This window comes from Arachis ipaensis, chromosome B4 (genome assembly GCF_059453495.1).
Source record: "Arachis ipaensis isolate K30076 ecotype BB chromosome B4, ASM5945349v1, whole genome shotgun sequence".
NCBI lineage: Eukaryota > Viridiplantae > Streptophyta > Magnoliopsida > Fabales > Fabaceae > Arachis > Arachis ipaensis.
Genome location: NC_142439.1, coordinates 36826800 through 36847713, shown reverse-complemented (window position 1 = coordinate 36847713; position 20914 = coordinate 36826800). Strand labels below are relative to the sequence as shown.

General features: G+C 38.7%; 2 non-coding genes across 2 annotated transcripts; both read right to left on the bottom strand.

Moving 5' to 3' along the window:
• Nucleotides 1-1052: 1052 nt before the first annotated feature.
• LOC148567202 (small nucleolar RNA R71) lies at nucleotides 1053-1160 on the bottom strand. Its single transcript, XR_015882926.1, has one exon. It is a non-coding gene; the product is annotated as a small nucleolar RNA R71 (small nucleolar RNA).
• Nucleotides 1161-12009: 10849 nt separating this feature from the next.
• Nucleotides 12010-12117, bottom strand: LOC148567201 (small nucleolar RNA R71). Its single transcript, XR_015881735.1, has one exon. It is a non-coding gene; the product is annotated as a small nucleolar RNA R71 (small nucleolar RNA).
• Between the last annotated feature and the right edge of the window lie 8797 nt (nucleotides 12118-20914).

The following is a 20914-nucleotide window of genomic DNA, read 5'->3' as shown; positions in this document are numbered from 1 at the left end:
TTCAAATCTTTTTCAAAATAAATTTCAATCACATCTTTTTCAAAATCAATTTCAATATCTTTTCTAACTTCTTATCTTTTCAAATTTGATTTTCAAATCTTTTTCAATTAACCAATTAACTTTTTGATTGATTCTTATCTTTTTCAAAACTACCTAACTAATTCCTTCTCTCTAATTTTCGAAAATCCCTTCCCTCTTTTTCAAAATTCCCTTTTTTTAACTAATTGTTTTAATTTTTAATTTAATTTGATTTCAATTTTAATCTTCGAAATTTAACTTTAAATTTTATTTTTCTTAATTTAATTAATTTTTGAAATTCCCTTTCTCTCATCTCCGTCTATTTATTTATTCATCTACTAACACTTCTCTTCCACCCAAAATTCGAACCCCATCTTCCTCTCCGTGTTCGAATTTTACCTCTTCTCCTTCTTACATTCTTCTCTTCTTATACTTGCATAAGGAATCTCTATACTGTGACATAGAGGATTCCATATTTTCTTTTTTGTTTTCTTCTTTTTCATATGAGCAGGAACAAGGATAAGAACATTCTTGTTGAAGCTGATCCTGAACCTGAAAGGACTTTAAAGAAAAAGCTAAGGGAAGCTAAAGCACAACTCTCTGGAGAAAATCTGACAGAAATTTTCGAAAAAGAAGGAGACATGGCCGAAAATAATAACAATGCAAGGAAGATACTTGGTGACTTTACTGCACCAAATTCCAATTTACATGGAAGAAGCATCTCAATTCCTGCCATTGAAGCAAACAACTTTGAGCTTAAACCTCAATTAGTTTCTCTGATGCAACAGAACTGCAAGTTTCATGGACTTCCATCTGAAGATCCTTTTCAGTTCTTAACTGAATTCTTGCAGATCTGTGATACTATTAAGACCAATGGGGTTGATCCCGAGGTCTACAGGCTTATGCTTTTCCCATTTGCTGTAAGAGACAGAGCTAGAATATGGTTGGACTCTCAACCTAAGGATAGCCTGAACTCTTGGGATAAGCTGGTCACGGCTTTCTTAGCCAAGTTCTTTCCTCCTCAAAAGCTTAGTAAGCTTAGAGTGGATGTTCAAACCTTTAAATAAAAAGAAGGTGAATCCCTCTATGAAGCTTGGGAGAGATACAAGGAACTGACCAAAAAGTGTCCTTCTGACATGCTTTCAGAATGGACCATCCTGGATATATTCTATGATGGTCTGTCTGAGCTATCAAAGATGTCACTGGACCATTCTGCAGGTGGATCCATTCACCTAAAGAAAACGCCTGCAGAAGCTCAAGAACTCATTGACATGGTTGCAAATAACCAGTTCATGTATACTTCTGAAAGGAATCCTGTGAATAATAGGATGCCTATAAGGAAGGGAGTTCTTGAAATTGATACTCTGAATGCCATATTGGCTCAGAATAAAATATTGACTCAGTAAGTCAATATGATCTCTCAGAGTCTGAATGGATTGAAGGAATCATCCAACAGTACTAAAGAGGCATCTTCTGAAGAAGAAGTTTATGATCCTGAGAACCCTGCAATAGCAGAGGTGAATTACATGGGTGAACCCTATGGAAACACCTATAATCCCTCATGGAGGAATCATCCAAATTTCTCATGGAAGGATCAACAAAAGCCTCAACAAGGCTTTAATAATGGTGGAAGAAACAGGTTCAGCAATAGCAAGCCTTTTCCATCATCCACTCAGTAACAGACAGAGAATTCTGAGCAGAATCCATCTAGCTTAGAAAATATAGTCTCTGATCTATCTAAGGCCACTTTAAGTTTCATGAATGAAACAAGGTCCTCCATTAGAAATTTGGAGGCACAAGTGGGCCAGCTGAGTAAAAGAGTCACTAAAACTCCTCTTAGTACTCTCCCAAGCAATACAGAAGAGAATCCAAAAAGAGAGTGCAAGGCCATTGATTTAACCATCATGGCCGAACCTACAAGGGAGGGAGAGGACGTGAATCCCAGTGAGGAAGACCTCCTGGGACGTCCAGTGATCAACAAGGAATTTCTCTCTGAGGAACCAAAGGAATCTGAGGCTCATCTAGAGACTATAGAGATTCCATTGAACCTCCTTATGCCATTTATGAGCTCTGATGAGTATTCTTCTTCTGAAGAGAATGAAGATGTCACTGAAGAGCAAGTTTCCAAGTACCTTGGTGCAATCATGAAGCTGAATGCCAAATTATTTGGTAATGAGCCTTGGGAAGATGAACCTCCCTTGCTCATCAATGAACTAAGTGATCTGGATCAACTGACATTGCCTCAGAAGAAACAGGATCCTGGAAAGTTCTTAATACCTTGTACCATAGGCACCATGACCTTTGAGAAGGCTCTATGTGACCTTGGGTCAGGGATAAACCTCATGCCATTCTCTGTAATGGAGAAACTGGGAATCTTTAAGATGTAAGCTGCCAGAATCTCATTAGAGATGGTAGACAACTCAAGAAAACAGGCTTATGGACAAGTAGAGGACGTGCTAGTAAAGGTTAAAGGCCTTTACATCCCTACTGATTTCATAATCCTAGACACTGGAAAGGATGAGGATGAATCCATCATCCTTGGAAGACCCTTCCTAGCCACAGCAAGAGCTGTGATTGATGTGGACAGAGGAGAATTGATCCTTCAACTGAATGAGGACAGCCTTGTGTTTAAAACTCAAGAATCTCCTTCTGTAACCATGGAAAGGAAGCATGAAAAGCTTCTCTTACTGCAGAGTCAACCAAATTCCCCAAAGTCAAACTCTAAGTTTGGTGTTGAACCCCCATATTCAAACTCTAAGTTTGGTGTTGGGAGGTTCCAACAATGCTCTGAACATCTGTGAGACTCCATGAGAGCTCACTGTCAAGCTATTGACATTAAAGAAGCGCTTGTTGGGAGGCAACCCAATGTTATCTAATTATATTTATTTATCTTCTATTGTTATTTCGTGTTTTATTAGGTTGATGATCATGTGGAGTCACAAAAACTACTGAAAAATCAAAAACAAAATGAAAAATAGCAGAAAAAAATAGCACACCCTGGAGGAGAGCAGTCTGGCATTTAAACGCCAGAAACAAGCATCTGTCTGGCGTTTAACGCCAGAAACAGGCACCAAGCTGGCATTTAACGCTAGAAACCAGCATCTACCTGGTGTTAAACGCCATAACAGAGCATGGAAGTGGCGTTTAACGCCAAAAACAAGCAGCAGTCTGGCGTTAAACGCCAGGATTGCATGTATAGGGCGTTTTACACGTCTAAAAGGTGCAGGGATGAAAAACCCTTGACACCTCAGGATCTGTGGACCCCACAGGACCCCCACCTACCCTTCTTCTCTCCTCTTCACACCTTTTCATGACTCTCTTCCCCAAATACCCTTCACCAATCAACTCAATCACTCTTCCCCATCACCTCTTCACCACTCACATCCATCCTCTCTTCCCCAAAAACCCCACCTACCTTCAAATTCAAACTAATTTCCCTCCCAAACCCAACCCTAATGGCCGAAACTTCACCCTCCCCCTATTCCTATATAAACCTTTTATTCCTTCTTCATTTTCACGCAACACAACCCTAAATTCACCCTTGGCCGAACACACCTCACCCTCCATCTCCTCCATTTTCTTCTTTTTCTACTATTTTTCTTTCTTCTTTTGCTCGGGGACGAGCAAATATTTTAAGTTTGGTGTGGTAAAAAGCATAGCTTTTTATTTTTTCATAACCATTAATGGCACCTAAGGCTAGAGAAACCTCTAGAAAGAGGAAAGGGAAGGCAATTGCTTCTACCTCTGAGTCATGGGAGATGGAAAGATTCATCTCAAAGGTCCATCAAGACCACTTCTATGAAGTTGTGGCCAAGAAGAAAGTGATCCCTGAGGTTCCTTTCAAGCTCAAAAAGAATGAGTATCCGGAGATCCGACTTGAGATCCAGAGAAGAGGTTGGGAAGTTCTTGATGTGTGGAAAACGATCCAACACAAAACTCACCGGCAAGTGTACCGGGTCGCATCAAGTAATAATAACTCACATGAGTGAGGTCGATCCCACAGGGATTGAAGGATTGAGCAATTTTAGTCTAGTGGTTGATTTAGTCAAGCGAATCAAGTATTGGTTGAGTGGTTTGTAATTTGCAGAAATTAAATTGCATGAATTGTAAAGGGAGAAGGGGAAATTGCAGGAAATTAAAGAGCAGGAAAGTAAATATGCTGAATCTTAAAGAACAAGTAATGTAAATTGTAGAAACTTAGATTGCAAGAAAGGTAAATGGCTGAATCTTAAAGTGCAAGAAATGTAAATTGCTTGAATTGTAAAAGGAATTGGGAATTGAGATTGTAGAATTTAAACAAGCAAAGGTAAATTGCAATAAACAGAAAAGAGAAAATTGAATTGCAGTGAAGTAGATCTTAAACAGAAGAGTAAAATGCTTTGAGAATTTAAAAACAGAGAAAGCAATGCTTAATTTGTAGCAAAGTAAAAGAGGTTGAAGATCTCAGGAGTGGAAGAGACTAGATAACAAGTCTAGATCTCAAATCCTTCCTTGATCCAACAAGAACAATTGCAAAAGAAACTGAAAAGTAAATTGTAGAAAGAGTAGAAAATGAAGCAGTAAATGGAAATTGGAATTCAATTATGCAGAAAAATTAAACAAGATCTCAAGGTGAGATTGAAACAGAAGTTCTTCAATTCTCCACCCAAGATCCAAAGCAAGAAAAGTAAAGAGTGCTCAAGCAAGAACAAGGAAGAAAAGAGATCAATTCTCCTTCCCAATTCTCTAAGATCTAAATTCAAAAATAATAGCTTAAAATGAAAATGAAAGTTAAAAGAAAAATTCAAAGTAAAATCTAGAGGTGTCAAAAGGTAAAAAAAGGTCCTAATTACATCAAACTAACTCCTATTTATATACTTTCTATTCTTGGATTTTGGAATTTGGATGGGCTTTTGATTTAGTGAAGAAATGAATTAAGTTGGATTTTTAATTCAATTTTCAGCCCAAGTTTTCACCTCCCAAGGGTAAGCTCAGTTGGAAAAACCAACTGAGCACTCAAGTGTGCTGCCCGTGTCATTTGGTGCGCGCGTCCCAGCCTTGGCCGTGTCATGGTGCGCATGACAAGCTCTCTTGTGAGCATTTGTTGTGCCAAAGAGTGGAAGGCTTGGGGAGAGTAATGCTCAGTTGGAAAAACCAACTGAGCTTTCCTTGGTGGTGCCTTGCTTTTAGCCTCAAGGTCCCAGGTTCAAATCCTGGTGGGAGCAAGTGGAGGGAATCTTGAAGCTAATTTCCTTGGATGAGTGGGCGCTCCTCCTTATGTTTTAAAGAATTCTCAAGTTCGAAACTTGGCTCAAGCATTTTAGTTCATTTCCTTGCAAGCTGAATGGCGTTCCTCCCTTGTGTTTCAAAGAATTCCCAAGTTCGAATCCTAGAGGAAGCATTTTGGAACAAATTTTCCTTATGCATAGCAATATAATGTAGCGCTCAGTTAAGTAAATTAACTAACTGAGTGCCCTTGCTTCCTTGGAGTAGCGCCTTCCTCTCATCCCTCAGGTGCAAGTTTCAAGCCTTGGTGAATGCTTTTTGGCCAATTTTTCTTGTTTTCCTTGCAAGGAGCGTTCCTTGCTTCCCTTGGGTCATGAGTTCGAAACTTGGTGGCTTCATTCCTTGGAATTTTGCTTTGAATTAATTCTTGAGATCCCCCGATAAAGCTCAATTAGTGAACTGAGCTTCATGCCATTTCCTTGCTTTCTTTAGTGCTCAGTTAACTATTTGAACTTAGCTTGGTGCCTTACTTTCTCCCATTTTTTCTTGTGAAGCTCAGTTTGCTTTCTCAACTTGACTTTCATTCTTCTTTGATTTTTCCACGCTTTTCCTCTCTTGGACACGCTTGCTGCTTCCTTTGGACACATTCCTTAGGCCACGCTTTTCTTCTTTTCTTCTTTCCTCACCTACAAGTAATCAAGACAACCAATCAAAGTATTACCAAATTCACAAGGTTTATAAATCATTAAAAATCAATTAAATTTAGCTTAAACCTCATGATTTAGTATCAATTATACGGTGGTTGTCTGATTCAAAAAAGTTATGCATTTTTAATCCAAATTACTTTCTTAGAATGCAAGAAAGTGCATAAAACCTAATAAAATCAAAGAAAAAGACAAGTGAAACTAGGCTAAGATGACTTGTCATCAGTTCTCACCAACCCCATTCAACAAGTCGGGATCCTAATGGTTCAAGAGTTCTATGCAAATGCATGGATCACTAGGAACCATGATCAAAGTGTGAACCCGAATCCAAAGCATTGGCTTACTATGGTTCGGGGGAAATACTTAGATTTCAGTCCGGAAAATGTAAGGCTGGCGTTCAACTTGCCAATGATGGAAGAGAACGCACGCCCCTACACAAGAAGGGTCAACTTTATTCAAAGGTTGGACCAAGTCCTCATCGACATATGTGAGGAAGGAGCTCAATGGAAAATTGACTCAAGAGGCAAGCCGGTTCAACTAAGAAGGCATGACCTCAAACCAGTGGCTAGGGGATGGTTAGAGTTCATTCAACGCTCAATCATTCCTACTAGCAACCGGTCTGAAGTTACTATAGACCGGGCCATCATGATCCATAGTATCATGATTGGAGAGGAGGTGGAAGTTCATGAGATTATACCTCAAGAACTCTACAAGGTGGCTAACAAGTCCTCCACTTGGGCAAGGTTAGCCTTTCCTCACCTCATATGCCACCTCTGCAATTCGGCTGGAATTGACATAGAGGGAGACATCTTCATCGAAGAGGATAAGCCCACCACTAAGAAAAGGATGGAGCAAACAAGAGATCATGGACCTCAACATGAGCATGAGGAGATTCCTCACCATGAAATCCCTGAGATGCCTCAAGGGATGCACTTTCCTCCACAGAATTATTGGGAGCGAATCAACACCTCCCTAGGAGAATTAAGTTCCAACATGGGACAACTAAGGGTGGAGCACCAAGAGCACTCCATCATCCTCCATGAAATTAGAGAAGATCAAAGAGCTATGAGGGAGGAGCAAGAAAGACAAGGAAGAGATATAGAGGAGCTCAAGAGCACCATTGGTTCTTCAAGAAGAGGAAGACGCCACCCCCACTAAGGTGGACTCATTCCTTAATCTTCTTGTTTATTTATTTTCCTGTTTTCGATTTTTGAGCTTTATGTTTATTTATATTTGTGTCTTATTACATGATCATTAGTGTCTAAGTGTCTATGCCTTAAAGTTATGAATATGAATCCATCACCTCTCTGAATGAAAAATGTTTTAATTACAAAAGAACAAGAAGTACATGGTTTCGAATTCATCCTTGAAACTAGTTTAATTATTTTAATGTGGTGGCAACACATTTTATTTTCTGAATGAATGCTTGAACAGTGCATATGTCTTTTGAAGTTGTTGTTTATGAATGTTAAATATATTGGCTCTTGAAATAATGATGAAAAAAGAGAAATGTTATTTGATAATCTGAAAAATCATAAAAATGATTCTTAAAGCAAGAAAAAGCAGTGAATACAAAAGCTTGCAGAAAAAAAAGAGAAAAGAAAAATGGCGAAAAAAAAAGAAAAAGAAAAACCAAGCAGAAAAAGCCAAAAGCTCTTTAAACCAAAAGGCAAGAGCAAAAAGCCAATAGCCCTTAAAACCAAAAGGCAAAGGTAATAAAAAGGATCCAAAGCTTTGAGCTTCAGTGGATAGGAGGGCCTAAAGGAATAAAATCCTGGCCTAAGCGGCTAAACCAAGCTGTCCCTAACCATGTGCTTGTGGCGTGAAGGTGTCAAGTGAAAACTTGAGACTGAGCGGTTAAAGTCAAGGTCCAAAGCAAAAACAGAGTGTGCTTAAGAACCCTGGACACCTCTAATTGGGGACTTTAGCAAAGCTGAGTCACAATCTGAAAAGGTTCACCCAGTTATGTGTCTGTGGCATTTATGTATCCGGTGGTAATACTAGAAAACAAAGTGCTTAGGGCCACGGCCAAGACTCATAAAGTAGCTGTGTTCAAGAATCAACATACTGAACTAGGAGAATCAATAACACTATCTGAATTCTAAGTTCCTATAGATGCCAATCATTTTGAACCTCAATGGATAAAGTGAGATGGCAAAACTATTCAAGAGGCAAAAAGCTACAAGTCCCGCTCATCTGATTGGAGCTTAGTTTCATTGATATTTTAGAATTTATAGTATATTCTCTTCTTTTTATCCTATTTGATTTTTAGTTGCTTAGGGACAAGCAACAATTTAAGTTTGGTGTTGTGATGTGCGGATAATTTATACGCTTTTTGGCATTGTTTTTACATAGTTTTTAGTATGATTTAGTTAGTTTTTAGTATATTTTTATTAGTTTTTAATTAAAATTCACATTTCTGGAATTTACTATGAGTTTGTGTATTTTTCTGTGATTTCAGGTATTTTCTGGCTGAAATTTAGGGACTTGAGCAAAAATCAGATTCAGAGGTTGAAGAAGGACTGCACATGCTGTTGGATTCTGACCTCCCTGCACTCAAAGTGGATTTTCTGGAGCTACAGAACTCCAAATGAGGCGCTCTCAATTGCGTTGGAAAGTAGACATCCAGGGCTTTCCAGCAATATATAATATTTCATACTTTGCCCGAGTTTAGACGACGCAAATTGGCGTTGAACGCCAGTTCCATGCTGCATTCTAGAGTTAAACGCCAGAAACAGGTTACAAAGTGGAGTTAAATGCCAGAAACAGGTTACAAACTGGCGTTCAACTCCAAGAGAAGCCTCTACACGTGTAAAGCTCAATTCTCAGCCCAAGCACACACCAAGTGGGCCTCAGAAGTGGATTTCTGCATCATTTACTCATTTCTGTAAACCCTAGTAACTAGTTTAGTATAAATCGAACTTTTTACTATTGTATTTACATCTTTGGATTATCTTTTGATCCTTTGATCATATTTAGGGGGCTGGCCATTCGGCCATGCCTGGACCTTATCACTTATGTATTTTCAACGGTAGAGTTTCTACACACCATAGATTAAGGTGTGGAGCTCTGCTGTTCCTCATGAATTAATGCAAAGTACTATTATTTTTCTATTCAATTCAAGCTTATTCCTATTCTAAGATATCCATTCGCACCCAAGAACATGATGAATGTAATGATTATGTGACGCTCATCATCATTCTCACCTATGAACGCGTGCCTGACAAACACTTCCGTTCTACATGCAAACAAGCTAGAATGAGTATCTCTTAAATATCTAATACAGGGGACCGAGCCCGAGATATTAGAGTCTTCGTGGTATAAGTTAGAACCCATGGATGGCCATTCTTAAGATCCGGAAAGTCTAAACCTTGTCTGTATATTCCGAGTAGGATCTGGGAAGGGATGGCTGTGACGAGCTTCAAACTCACGAGTGCTGGGCGTAGTGACAGACGCAAAAGGATAGTAAATCCTATTCCAGTATGATTGAGAACCGACAGATGATTAGCCATGCAGTGACAGCGCATTGGACCATTTTCATAGAGAGGATGGGATGTAGCCATTGACAATGGTGATGCCCTACATAAAGCTTGCCGTGGAAGGGAGTAGGAATGATTGGATGAAGACAGCAGGAAAGCAGAGGTTCAGAGGAACGGAAGCATCTCTATATGCTTATCTGAAATTCTCACCAATGAATTACATAAGTATCTCTATCCTAGTTTATGTTTTATTTATCTTTTAATTATTAAAACTCTATAACCTTTTGAATCCGCCTGACTGAGATTTACAAGGTGACCATAGCTTGCTTCAAGCCGACAATCTCCGTGGGATCGACCCTTACTCACGTAAGGTTTATTACTTGGACGACCCAGTGCACTTGCTGGTTAGTTGTATCGAAATTGTGAAGAGAACTAAAATTATGAACGTGCGTATTAAGTTTTTAGCGCCGTTACCAAGGAATGAACAATCACGATTTCGTGCACCAAGTTTTTGGCGCCGTTGCCAGGGATTGTTCGAGTTTGGACAACTGACGGTTCATCTTGTTGCTCAGATTAGGTAATTTTATTTTAAATTTAAGTCTTTGTTTTTATTCTTTTTATTTTCGAAAAATTTTCAAAAAAAATATTTCTTCTTTTTCGTTTTTCCCAAAATCATTTTCGAAAAAACCAAAAAAATTAACAAAATCATAAAACCAAAAATAATTTGATGTTTCTTGTTTGAGTCTAGAGTCAAGTTTTAAGTTTGGTGTCAATTTCATCTTTTTAATTTTCTAAAAAAAATTATTTTCGAAAATTTCATGCATTGCATTCTTCATGATCTTCAAGTTGTTCTTGGCCAGTCTTCTTGTTTGATCTTCATATTTTCTTGTTTTGTGTCTTTTCTTGTTTTTCATATGCATTCTTGAAACATTAATGCCTAAAGAATAAAAATTTTTAAGTTTGGTGTCTTGCATGTTTTCTTTTCTTGAAAACTTTTCAAAAATAAGTTCTTGGTGTTCATTTTGACATTCAAAGTGTTCTTGGTGTTCATCTTGACATTCATAGTGTTCTTGCATGCATCACATGTTTTGATCCAAAATTTTCATGCATTGAGTCTTTTTGATGTTTTTCTCTTTCATCATTAAAAATTCAAAAAATAAAAAAATATCTTTCCCTTATTCTACATAAAATTTCAAAAATTTGGGTTGACTTTTTCAAAAATTTTTCAAAATTAGTTGTTTCTTATGAGTCAAATCAAATTTTCATTTTAAAAACTCTATCTTTTTCAAATATTTTTCAAAAAAATCAAATCTTTTTTATTTTTCTTTCATAATTTTCGAAAATTTCAAATTGATTTTCAAAAATCTTTTTTTATTTCTATTTCATATTTTCGAATTTAATACTAACAATTAATGTGATTGATTCAAAAATATTAAGTTGTTACTTGCCTATTAAGAAAGGTTCAATCTTTAAATTTTAAAATCATATCTTTTAGTTTCTTGTTAGTCAAGTAATCAACTTTAATTTTCAAAATCAATTCTTTCTAAATTTCTTCTTCAAATCTTTTTCAAAATAAATTTCAATCACATCTTTTTCAAAATCAATTTCAAAATCTTTTCTAACTTCTTATCTTTTCAAATTTGATTTTCAAATCTTTTTCAATTAACCACTTAACTTTTTGATTGATTCTTATCTTTTTCAAAACTACCTAACTAATTCCCTCTCTCTAATTTTCTAAAATCCCTTCCCTCTTTTTCAAAATTCCCTTTTTTTTAACTAATTGTTTTAATTTTTAATTTAATTTGATTTCAATTTTAATCTTCGAAATTTAACTTTAAATTTTATTTTTTAATTTAATTAATTTTTGAAATTCCCTCTCTCTCATCTCCTTCTATTTATTTATTCATCTACTAACACTTCTCTTCCACCCAAAATTCGAACCCCATCTTCCTCTCCATGTTCGAATTTTACCTCTTCTCCTTACATTCTTCTCTTCTTATACTTGCATAAGGAATCTCTATACTGTGACATAGAGGATTCCATATTTTCTTTTCTGTTTTCTTCTTTTTCATATGAGCAGGAACAAGGATAAGAACATTCTTGTTGAGGCTGATCCTGAACCTGAAAGGACTCTGAAGAAGAAGCTAAGGGAAGCTAAAGCACAACTCTCTGGAGAAAATCTGACAGAAATTTTCGAAAAAGAGGGAGACATGGCCGAAAATAATAACAATGCAAGGAAGATGCTTGGTGACTTTACTGCACCAAATTCCAATTTATATGGAAGAAGCATCTCAATTCCTGCCATTGGAGCAAACAACTTTGAGCTTAAACCTCAATTAGTTTCTCTGATGCAACAGAACTGCAAGTTTCATGAACTTCCATCTGAAGATCCTTTTCAGTTCTTAACTGAATTCTTGCAGATCTGTGATACTGTTAAGACCAATGGGGTTGATCCCGAGGTCTACAGGCTTATGCTTTTCCCATTTGCTGTAAGAGATAGAGCTAGAATATGGTTGGACTCTCAACCTAAGGATAGCCTGAACTCTTGGGATAAGCTGGTCACGGCTTTCTTAGCCAAGTTCTTTCCTCCTCAAAAGCTTAGTAAGCTTAGAGTGGATGTTCAAACCTTCAAACAGAAAGAAGGTGAATCCCTCTATGAAGCTTGGGAGAGATACAAGGAACTGACCAAAAAGTGTCCTTCTGACATGCTTTCAGAATGGACCATCCTGGATATATTCTATGATGGTCTGTCTGAGCTATCAAAGATGTTACTGGACCATTCTGCAGGTGGATCCATTCACCTAAAGAAAACGCCTGCAGAAGCTCAAGAACTCATTAACATGGTTGCAAATAACCAGTTCATGTACACTTCTGAAAGGAATTCGATGAATAATAGGACGCCTATGAGGAAGGGAGTTCTTGAAATTGATACTCTGAATGCCATATTGGCTCAGAATAAAATATTGACTCAGCAAGTCAATATGATCTCTCAGAGTCTGAATGGATTGAAGGAATCATCCAACAGTACTAAAAAGGCATCTTCTGAAGAAGAAGCTTATGATCCTGAGAACCCTGCTATAGTAGAGGTGAATTACATGGGTGAACCCTATGGAAACACCTATAATCTCTCATGGAGGAATCATCCAAATTTCTCATGGAATGATCAACAAAAGCCTCAACAAGGCTTTAATAATGGTGGAAGAAACAGGTTCAGCAATATCAAGCCTTTTCCATCATCCACTCAGCAACAGACAGAGAATTCTGAGCATAATCCATCTAGCTTAGCAAATATAGTCTCTGATCTATCTAAGGCCACTTTAAGTTTCATGAATGAAATAAGGTCCTCCATTAGAAATTTGGAGGCACAAGTGGGCCAGCTGAGTAAAAGAGTCACTGAAACTCCTCTTAGTACTCTCCCAAGCAATACAGAAGAGAATCCAAAAAGAGAGTGCAAGGCCATTGATTTAACCATCATGGCCGAACCTACAAGGGAGGGAGAGGATGTGAATCCCAGTGAGGAAGACCTCCTGGGACGTCCAGTGATCAACAAGGAGTTTCTCTCTGAGGAACCAAAGGAATTTGAGGCTCATCTAGAGACCATAGAGATTCCATTGAACCTCCTTATGCCATTCATGAGCTCTGATGAGTATTCTTCTTCTGAAGAGAATGAAGATGTCACTAAAGAGCAAGTTGCCAAGTACCTTGGTGCAATCATGAAGCTGAATGCCAAATTATTTGGTAATGAGACTTGGGAAGATGAACTTCCCTTGCTCATCAATGAACTGAGTGATCTGGATCAACTGACATTGCCTCAGAAGAAACAGGATCCTGGAAAATTCTTAATACCTTGTACCATAGGCACCATGACCTTTGAGAAGGCTCTATGTGACCTTGGGTCAGGGATAAACCTCATGCCACTCTCTGTAATGGAGAAACTGGGAATCTTTGAGATGTAAGCTGCCAGAATCTCATTAGAGATGGCAGACAACTCAAGAAAACAGGCTTATGGACAAGTAGAGGACGTGCTAGTAAAGGTTAAAGGCCTTTACATCCCTGCTGATTTCATAATCCTAGACACTGGGAAGGATGAGGATGAATCCATCATCCTTGGAAGACCCTTCCTAGTCACAGCAAGAGCTGTGATTGATGTGGACAGAGGAGAATTGATCATTCAACTGAATGAGGACAGCCTTGTGTTTAAAACTCAAGAATCTCCTTCTGTAACCATAGAGAGGAAGCATGAAAAGCTTCTCTCACTGCAGAATCAACCAAATCCCCCAAAGTCAAACTCTAAGTTTGGTGTTGGGAGGCCACAACCAAACTCTAAATTTGGTGTTGAACCCCCACATTCAAACTCTAAGTTTGGTGTTGGGAGGTTCCAACAATGCTCTGAACATCTGTGAGGCTCCATGAGAGCTCACTATCAAGCTATTGACATTAAAGAAGCGCTTGTTGGGAGGCAACCCAATGTTATCTAATTATATTTATTTATCTTCTATTGTTATTTCGTGTTTTATTAGGTTGATGATCATGTGGAGTCACAAAAACTACTTAAAAATCAAAAACAAAATGAAAAACAGCAGAAAAAAATAGCACACCCTGGAGGAGAGCAGTTTGGCATTTAAACGCCAGAAACAAGCATCTGTCTGGTGTTTAACGCCAGAAACAGGCACCAAGCTGGCGTTTAACGCCAGAAACCAGCATCTACCTGGCGTTAAACGCCAGAACAGAGCATGGAAGTGGCGTTTACCGCCAGAAATAAGCAGCAGTCTGGCGTTAAACGCCAGGATTGCATGTATAGGGCGTTTTACACGTCTAAAAGGTGCAGGGATGAAAAACCCTTGACACCTTAGGATCTGTGGACCCCACATGATCACCACAGGATCTGTGGACCTCACAGGACCCCCACCTACCCTTCTTCTCTCCTCTTCACACCTTTTCATGACTCTCTTCCCCAAATATCCTTCACAAATCAACTCAATCACACTTCCCCATTACCTCTTCACCACTCACATCCATCCTCTCTTCCCCAAAAACCCCACCTACCTTCAAATTCAAACTAATTTCCCTCCCAAACCCAACCCTAACGGCCGAAACTTCACCCTCCCCCCACTCCTATATAAACCCCTCATTCCTTCTTCATTTTCACACAACACAACCCTAAATTCACCCTTGGCCGAACACACCTCACCCTCCATCTCCTCCATTTTCTTCTTCTTCTACTATTTTTCTTTCTTCTTTTGCTCGGGGACGAGCAAATATTTTAAGTTTGGTGTGGTAAAAAGCATAGCTTTTTATTTTTCATAACCATTAACGGCACCTAAGGCCAGAGAAACCTCTAGAAAGAGGAAAGAAAAGGCAATTGCTTCCACCTCTGAGTCATGGGAGATGGAGAGATTCATCTCAAAGGTCCATCAAGACCACTTCTATGAAGTTGTGGCCAAGAAGAAAGTGATCCCTGAGGTTTCTTTCAAGCTCAAAAAGAATGAGTATCTGGAGATCCGACTTGAGATCCAGAGAAGAGGTTGGGAAGTTCTCACCAACCCCATTCAACAAGTCGGGATCCTAATAGTTCAAGAGTTCTATGTAAACGCATGGATCACTAGGAACGATGATCAAAGTGTGAACCCGAATCCAAAGCATTGGCTTACTATGGTTCGGGGGAAATACTTAGATTTCAGTCCGGAAAATGTAAGGCTGGCGTTCAACTTGCCAATGATGGAAGAGAACGCACTCCCCTACACAAGAAGGGTCAACTTTGATCAAAGATTGGACCAAGTCCTCATAGACATATGTGAGGAAGGAGCTCAATAGAAAATTGACTCAAGAGGCAAGCCGGTTCAACTAAGAAGGCATGACCTCAAACCAGTGGCTAGGGGATGGTTAGAGTTCATTCAACGCTCAATCATTCCTACTAGCAACCGGTCTGAAGTTACTATAGATCGGGCCATCATGATCCATAGTATCATGATTAGAGAGGAGGTGGAAGTTCATGAGATTATACCTCAAGAACTCTACAAGGAGGCTGACAAGTCCTCCACTTGGGCAAGGTTAGCCTTTCCTCACCTCATATGCCACCTCTGCAATTCGGCTGGAATTGACATAGAGGGAGACATCCTCATTAAAGAGGATAAGCCCATCACTAAGAAAAAGATGGAGCAAACAAGAGATCATGGACCTCAACATGAGCATGAGGAGATTCCTCACCATGATATCCCTGAGATGCCTCAAGGGATGCACTTTCCTCCACAGAATTATTGGGAGCAAATCAACACCTCCCTAGGAGAATTAAGTTCCAACATGGGACAACTAAGGGTGGAGCACCAAGAGCACTCCATCATCCTCCATGAAATTAGAGAAGATCAAAGAGCTATGAGGGAGGAGCAAGAAAGACAAGGAAGAGACATAGAGGAGCTCAAGAGCACCATTGGTTCTTCAAGAAGAGGAAGACGCCACCCTCACTAAGGTGGACTCATTCCTTAATCTCCTTGTTTATTTATTTTCCTGTTTTCGATTTTTGAGCTTTATGTTTATTTATATTTGTGTCTTATTACATGATCCTTAGTGTCTAAGTGTCTATGCCTTAAAGTTATGAATATGAATCCATCACCCCTCTGAATGAAAAATGTTTTAACTACAAAAGAACAAGAAGTACATGGTTTCGAATTCATCCTTGAAACTAGTTTAATTATTTTGATGTTGTGGTAACACTTTTTGTTTTCTGAATGAATGCTTGAACAGTGCATATATCTTTTGAAGTTGTTGTTTATGAATGTTAAATATATTGGCTCTTGAAAGAATGATGAAAAAAAGAGAAATGTTATTTGATAATCTGAAAAATCATAAAAATAATTCTTGAAGCAAGAAAAAGTAGTGAATACAAAAGCTTGCAGAAAAAAAAAGAGAAAAGAAAAATGGCGAAAAAAAAGAAAAAGAAAAAGCAAGCAAAAAAAGCCAAAAGCTCTTTAAACCAAAAGGCAAGAGCAAAAAGCCAATAGCCCTTAAAACCAAAAGGCAAAGGTAATAAAAAGGATCCAAGGCTTTGAGCATCAGTGGATAGGAGGGCCTAAAGGAATAAAATCATGGCCTAAGCGGCTAAACCAAGCTGTCCCTAACCATGTGCTTGTGGCGTGAAGGTGTCAAGTGAAAACTTGAGACTGGGCGGTTAAAGTCAAGGTCCAAAGCAAAAACAGAGTGTGCTTAAGAACCCTGGACACCTCGAATTGGGGACTTTAGCAAAGCTGAGTCACAATCTGAAAAGGTTCACCCAGTTATGTGTCTGTGGCATTTATGTATCCGGTGGTAATACTAGAAAACAAAGTGCTTAGGGCCACGGCCAAGACTCATAAAGTAGCTGTGTTCAAGAATCAATATACTGAACTAGGAGAATCAATAACACTATCTGAATTCTAAGTTCCTATAGATGCCAATCATTTTGAACCTCAATGGATAAAGTGAGATGGCAAAACTATTCAAGAAGCAAAAAGCTACAAGTCCCGCTCATCTGATTGGAGCTAAGTTTCATTGATATTTTGGAATTTATAGTATATTCTCTTCTTTTTATCCTATTTGATTTTCAGTTGCTTGGGGACAAGCAACAATTTAAGTTTGGTGTTGTGATGAGCGGATAATTTATACGCTTTTTGGCATTATTTTTACATAGTTTTAGTATGATTTAGTTAGTTTTTAGTATATTTTTATTAGTTTTTAATTAAAATTCATATTTCTTGACTTTACTATGAGTTTGTGTGTTTTTCTGTGATTTCAGGTATTTTCTGGCTGAAATTGAGGGACCTGAGCAAAAATCAGATTCAGAGGTTGAAGAAGGACTGCAGATGCTGTTGGATTCTGACCTCCCTGCACTCAAAGTGGATTTTCTGGAGCTACAAAACTCCAAATGGTGCGCTCTCAATTGCGTTGGAAAGTAGACATCCAGGGCTTTCCAGCAATATATAATAGTCTATACTTTGCCAGATTTTAGAGGACGCAAACTGGCGTTGAACGCCAGTTCCATGCTGCATTCTGGAGTTAAACGCCAGAAACAGGTTGCAAAGTGGAGTTAAACGCCAAAAACAGGTTACAAACTGGCGTTCAACTCCAAGAGAAGCCTCTACACGTGTAAAGCTCAATGCTCAGCCCAAGCACACACCAAGTGGGCCCCAGAAGTAGATTTCTGCATCATTTACTCATTTCTGTAAACCCTAGTAACTAGTTTAGTATAAATAGGACTTTTTACTATTGTATTTACATCTTTGGATTATCTTTTGATCCTTTGATCCTGTTTAGGGGGCTAGCCATTCGGTCATGCCTGGACCTTATCACTTATGTATTTTCAACGGTAGAGTTTCTACACACCATAGATTAAGGTGTGGAGCTCTGCTGTTCCTCATGAATTAATGCAAAGTACTATTGTTTTTCTATTCAATTCAAGCTTATTCTTATTCTAAGATATCCATTCGCACCCAAGAACATGATGAATGTGATGATTATGTGACGCTCATCATCATTCTCACCTATGAACGCGTGCCTGACAAACACTTCCGTTCTACATGCAAACAAGCTAGAATGAGTATCTCTTAGATATCTAATACAGGGGACCGAGTCCGAGATATTAGAGTCTTCGTGGTATAAGTTAGAACCCATGGATGGCCATTCTTGAGATCCGGAAAGTCTAAACCTTGTCTGTGGTATTCCGAGTAGGATCTGGGAAGGGATGGCTGTGACGAGCTTCAAACTCACGAGTGCTGGGCGTAGTGACAGATGCAAAAGGATAGTAAATCCTATTCCAGTATGATCGAGAACCGACAGATGATTAGCCATGCAGTGATAGCGCATTGGACCATTTTCACAGAGAGAATGGGATGTAGCCATTGACAACGGTGATACCCTACATAAAGCTTGCCGTGGAAGGGAGTAGGAATGATTGGATGAAGACAGCAGGAAAGCAGAGGTTCAGAGGAACGAAAGCATCTCTATATGCTTATCTGAAATTCTCACCAATGAATTACATAAGTATCTCTATCCTAGTTTATGTTTTATTTATCTTTTAATTATTAAAACTCTATAACCTTTTGAATCCGCCTGACTGAGATTTACAAGGTGACCATAGCTTGCTTCAAGCCAACAATCTCCGTGGGATCGACCCTTACTCACGTAAGGTTTATTACTTGGACGACCCAGTGTACTTGCTGGTTAGTTGTATCGAAATTGTGAAGAGAACTAAAATTATGAACGTGCGTATTAAGTTTTAGCGCCGTTACCAAGGAATGAACAATCACGATTTTGTGCATTAGGAAGCTATGGCAAATTATATATCGTTGCGAAGCCCTGGATGTTAGCTTTCCAACACAACTAGAACCACTTCATTTGGATCTTTGTTGCTCAAGTTATTGTCAATTTAGTACCAAGAGGTCAGGCTAGACAGCTTTAGCAGTTCCTTTAGTTTCTTGTATTCCTTCCACTTTTGCATGCTTCCTTTCCATCCTCTAAGCCATTTCTGCCCTATAAACTATGAAATCACTTAACACACATATCAAGGCATCGAATGGTATAAAGGAGAATTAATTTTTGGTAATTTAAAGGCTTGGGAAACAAGTTTTCAATCATAGCACAAGATTAGGAAGAAAAATATAAAATCATGCAATTAGTATGAATAAGTGTGCAAAAACTTGATAAAAACCACTCAAATTGAGCACAAGATAAACCATAAAATAGTAGTTTATCATGGTGCCCAAGAAGTCTTGAGTCACTACAGTGAAGAATGAGCAAAGAGAGCTCATAGCAACTAGAGTGCAGAACGCCTGGAGGGTCTGCATTGACTACAGGCGCCTCAACCAGGCCACTCGAAAGGATCACTACCCCCTGCCATTCATTGATCAAATGCTTGATTGTTTGTCAGGTAAATCACACTACTGCTTTTTAAATGGTTACACAAGATATTTTCAAATTCATATAGCTCCTGAAGATCAGGAGAAAACTACTTTTACATGTCCCTTTGGAACGTATGCATACATGAGGATGCCTTTTGGCTTATGTATTGCACCGGCTACGTTTCAAAGATGCATGATGAGTATTTTCTCAGATTTTCTTGAGAACTGTATGGAAGTTTTTATGGATGATTTTAGTGTGTATGGTGATTCTTTCAACCTTTGCTTGGATAGTTTAGCTAGAGTATTAGACAGGTGTGTTAGTTCAAACCTTGTATTAAATTTTGAAAAATGTCATTTTATGGTTAAACAAAGTATTGTTCTAGGACACGTTGTTTCTAATACTGGTATTTCTGTAGATCCAGCAAAGGTTAATGTCATTTCTAGTTTACCTTACCCCTCCTCCGTGAGGAAAGTCCGTTCGTTCCTTGGCCATGCAGGTTTCTACCAGAGATTTATCAACGACTTCAGTAAGGTAGCACTACCTTTATCCAGACTGCTGCAGAAGGATGTTGAGTTCGAGCTGAGTGAGGACTGCATGGAAGCATTTGATAAGCTGAAGATCGCCTTGATAAGCTGAGCGAGGACTGCATGGAAGCGTTTGATAAGCTGAGTAAGAGCAGCGCTGGCCCAGCGCGAAGGTAAGGATCCTTTTGTGATTGCTTATGCTTTTAAGACATTAGATGCTGCTCAGTCTAGTTACACCACCACTAAAAAAGAGCTTCTGGCTATTGTTTTTGCTCTGGATGAATTCCAAGCCTATTTACTTGGTACTAAGGTGGTAGTGTACTCAGACCATGCAGCTCTAAAATATTTATTAGCTAAAAAAGAGTCCAAACTAAGGTTAATACGTTGGATATTGTTGATGAAAGAATTTGATTTAGAAATTAAGGATAGGAGTGGTTCCCAGAATTTAGTGGCAGACCACTTGAGTCACCTTGAGCACATTAAGGATGACTCCACTCCTATCAATGATGCTTTTCCATTTGATAGCTTGCATGCAATATCTGAAATAGTTCCTTGGTATGCACCTATAGCTAATTATCTAGTCAGTCATACCTTCTCCCCCAATTTTACTAAGCATAAAAAAGACAAGCTGAAAAATGAGTCCAAATATTATAGATGGGATGACCCATATTTATGGAGGTATGGTGCTGACCAGATAATTCAAAGGTGTGTGCCTCAATCAGAATTCCAGTCCATTTTAGAGGCATGCCACTCCTCTGAGAGTGGTGGCCATTTTGTTCCTCAAAGGACAGCTAGAAAAATCTTAGACTGTGGATTCTGGTGGCCCACTTTTTTTAAAGACGTTACTGCTTTCTGTAAATCTTGTTTTCCATACCAGAGGTTTGGTAATATATCCAAGAGGGATGAGATGCCCTAACAGCTTATGCTGTTCTGTGAAATTTTTTATGTTTAGGGCATTGACTTCATGGGTCCATTTTCAAACTCTGATGGTTTCTTATATGTACTGTTAGCTGTAGATTATGTTTCCAAATAGGTGGAAGCAATTCCTACCCGTACTGATGATGTTATTAGGGGTGAGCACGGGTAGCGGGTACCCGATTACCCACCCGGACCT